Here is a 4238-nt window from a genome sequence, read left to right as displayed (position 1 = left end):
ATGTGTGAAACAATGTAGGGATATGAATCTTCCCCCCCCCCACCCCCATGGTAAATTTTATGCAATCTAAATACAGATCAAGTGTTTTCGACAAAAATTAGCATCCTAACTGGGATGTGTTGTAAATGTAAAATACACCATATTTCAGACAATATGAAAAAAGACTGTAAACGATCTCACATTGATAATTTTCTTATTGATTCCATACTGAAATGTCAATATTTTGGATACATTGGGCTAAATAAACATATTAAAATTAATGTAACCTGTATTTACTTCTTAAATGTGACTGTGTACTAGAACATTTAAAATGGCACATGTGGCTTGCATGACATTTCTTTTAGATGATTTTGGAAGCTTATACTCTATAAACTGTGGTGGGTGGTTTGATTGGCAGTCTAGAACCTGTCAATCATGGGTGCTTTGGAGAAAAGAATTGTTTCACCCTTTGAGGAGGACAACAGTCCTTCTATACCAGTCTGAGTCATTACTCTCATCAGGAAGGACTTACTCCAATTACCTTGCTAAAAGCATTTGTGTAAGAGAGCCAGGGGATGAGAGGTCTCCTCGAACCTCTGTGGTCCCTGTGCTTCCCAAATTGGAGTGTGCTACAGGCATTGTGGACAAATGCACTGTGACTTATCCAACTGCGTACATCCAGCATTCCTACCTCCAGAGAGGGGATCTATTTGGACTAGCCTGTCTCTATTCAACATGAGTACCCTGTTGGGTGGAGGTTTGAGCCAAACCCCTTCTGAAGCTGTGACCCCTCTTTTGTCTGGCTGCCGTAAGTCTGGCCACAAATTTCTGGTTTAAGTTAGAGACAGGTAGTAGTGTTTCTTTTGCACTTTCCACATAGATTGAACTGTAGGATCTTGACACAAAGATAACGGTAAGGCTTTCTTCAAAAGGATCATGTGTCAATGGCAGGAGTTTTGAATTTGGGGCCTTCTTCTCTATATAAAATCCCACCCGCCTTCTCTGCATCTTTAGGGAGTAAATGTACCACCAGGAAGGATCAACCTCCCCTGGTCAGCATGTGGTCAGTATGTGATGACTGACCTGCTGTGACTGTGGAGGGTCACTTTCCCTGGAAGGAATGTGGTGAGTATTGTGACATAATCAGAAAGGACCACCATCCCTGGTCACATACGGTGATTCACTTGGAGTGATCAGAGAGGACCACTGCATTAGTTTGCTAGGACTCCCCTAACAAATACCACAGACTGGAAGGCTTTAACAAAAGAAATGTATTTTCTCACAGTTCTGGAGGCTACAAGTCCAAGAGCAAGTTGTCAGCAGGTTTAGTTTCCTCTGAGTTTTCTCTCCTTGGCCTGCCAATGACTGCCTTCTCACTGTGTCTTCACATGGTTGTCCCTCAGTCAGTGTTGTCTATGTTATAATTTCTTCATTTTGGATAAGGGCCCACCGATATAATCTCATTTAACCTTAATTACCTCTTTGAAGGCCCTATCTCCAAATACAGTCACGTTCTGAAGTACTGGGCGTTAGGACTTCAATACATCAATTTGTTGGGGACACATTCAGCTCATAACCACCACAATCCCTGGTCAGTATGTGGCATTCAAAGATCAACTTAATGAACTGTGTTGGAAGAGGCAATAACCACAGAATGACCAGTAGGTCACATGGGAATTTCCTGCTCAAGGGAATGAAAGCATGAACATGTACCTTTCACATGGTTATGAATGGTTTTAGGTAAATGAGGTAGGATGGAGGGACATGTTGAGTCCTGAACTTTACTGAAAGGCCACAGATGTCATAGTCTGCTCCTTGCTACCAGGACTTGCTTGTTACTTCGACCACAGTGCCTGAGACCAAGCAAGTGTAGTTGAGTGTCATTGGGATAGGGTGCTAAATCTTAGCTGGCAAATCTGACATCAGGCACAAGGGTTACCAATCTATTCGGGGGCATAAGAGAAACACACAGAATAAGAATAAGCCCTGCATCTAAGAACACAGCAAAGAGGTGATCAGGATGGGAGCAGAACGCGGAAAACAGCAAAGATTTCTGATATCTGGAGAGGGGAACCTTCTTAAAGTTGGAAATTGATGAATAGGTGCCAATGAGGAAGGTGGTAAAAAGCTGGAGCCAAGGCAAAGGCAAGACATGAAAAGACCCATGGGAGGCTGATTGGTTGGAGCAGACGGCTTATAACCACAAGGAGGGTTGGTTTAAAGTGGTGGAGGAGAGGAAGGCCTGCATCTGGGTGTGAAGTGATGTAGGATTAGGTAAGTGACAGAAAAGAAGGATAATTTGAGGAGATTACTAAGAGCTAGCAATTGATCAAATGTTGGAATGGAGGAGGTCCAGAGTTAAACCACACACAAAACAAAAATCATCACTATAACACAGTCCTATGATCCTTGGAGGTTACTGGTTCCAGTGCTCATGCTGAGACCTCTGGGATGCTGCCCCTGGGTTTGTAAAAGGAAAAGATGGGAACAATCTCATTGGTTTGTGGATTCTTAGATAATAACTGTGGCTGTTTGTTTTGTTTGTTTTTTGTTTTCATCCTAACTTTAGGCTTCTCTAGTCAATCCAATAGCTAGAAACAAGAAACTGGATAGATGGAAGCAATATTCTTCAAGTGACAAGGCTTAGGGAATAGACACATTAAACTGGGATGAGTCAGTTAAGAACAAGCAGACTTCACTGAATGACTTTGTAGCATTTTATGTATTTATCTTGGTAATAATACAGTATGGAAGAGTAAATGGATGGCTTAATGGGAATTTGTTTGGCTTACTGGGCTAGAACAAGGAAACTTCCTCTTTAAATATTGAGTGGGTGTGGAAGTCTTTCGAGAGTGATTCTCTTTCCACTATATTTTCCCAATAGTCTTCTACAATTATTGTAAATATACGAGGTCCAACAATTAAGTTCACAAACTCATAAGGTATGTAAGTACTACATACCTCATTGCTGAGTATCACTACAGACACCTTCGAAGTACTCCCTTTGGGAAGCTATGCACCGATGCCAGCACCTAGTCCACCCTTCAAAGCAATTTTGGAACTGTTTTTCTGGAATGGCCATCAGAGCTGTCATATTACCCTTGATGTCCTGAATGCCATCAAAATGTCTTCCTTTCAACTTTTCCTTTATCTTTGAGTAAAAAAAGAAGTCATGGGGGCCTGATCAAGTGAGTAGGGAGGGTGTTCCAGTACAGTTATTTGTTTACTGGCTAAAGACTCCCTCCCAGACAGTGCCATGTGAGCTGGTGGATTGTCGTGATGCAAGAGCCATGAATTGTTGGCGAAAAGTTTAGGTCGTTGAAGTTTTTCACGCAGCCTTTTCAGCACTTCCGAATAGTAAACTTGGTTAACTGTCTGTCCAGTTGGTACAAATTCATAATGAATAATCCCTCTGATATCAAGAAAGGTTAGCAACATCATTGCAACAAGTTCGCAAACTTGTCAGACCTCATACTCTGCAAGCAATCCTAGATCACATAGAACAAAGCAAAACCTCAATTGTGTCTTGCACAGAACTTTCCAACTTTTTCATTCCCTTCAAGGGATAACAAACAGATTCTGAGTAGTTTGCTGTGGGGTTTCGCTTTTTCCCTTAGCCCCCTACACACAAAATCAGCAATTCATCCTATTCGGAGCTCTCCTTACACAGCCTTCAGCCATACCTCAGAAGGACTCAATTTGCTGCAGTGGACTTTAGAGGAGGGTGCAGGCTCCATAAAGCCCCAGGTGATGTTGATGCTTGCCAACTAGTAGCAAACTGGCCTCTCCACTTGCAGGGCGGGTTCAGGTCACAGGAAAGATGACCCGGAAGAGCCAGAAAACAGGTCTTTAGCAGGCACAGAAGTTTGGGGATGAGTGGGAAGCAGCTGGGACTAACTTTACTTTGCTTCTTCCCTCTCCCTAGCCTGCAGATATTCACACCTCCGGATTGACCATTCCAAAGGCGGGGAGCGGTACACTCAGTTAATTACAGTCTCCCGATTGGTCCCAGCAGCGTGCGCCTCACCCCTCCGTAGTCGAATTTACCCCAACGCCCCACCTGCTCCGCAGCTCCGCCCAGCCTCTGGCCTGCCGGGTGCGGGCCACACCCTCCCACCGCTGTTGACCACGCCCCGCCCCGTAGCACGCGCCGCCGGCCGGCCCCCCAGCCCCACCTGTCACGTGACAGCCCCGCCCCTCCACGCGCGCTCGGATTGGCAGTCCTGATCCAGGGGGGTGGGATCTAGCATACAGCACTG

Source organism: Hipposideros armiger, unplaced genomic scaffold (genome assembly GCF_001890085.2).
Source record: "Hipposideros armiger isolate ML-2016 unplaced genomic scaffold, ASM189008v1 scaffold_23, whole genome shotgun sequence".
Lineage (NCBI taxonomy): Eukaryota > Metazoa > Chordata > Mammalia > Chiroptera > Hipposideridae > Hipposideros > Hipposideros armiger.
This window is presented reverse-complemented; position numbering follows the sequence as displayed.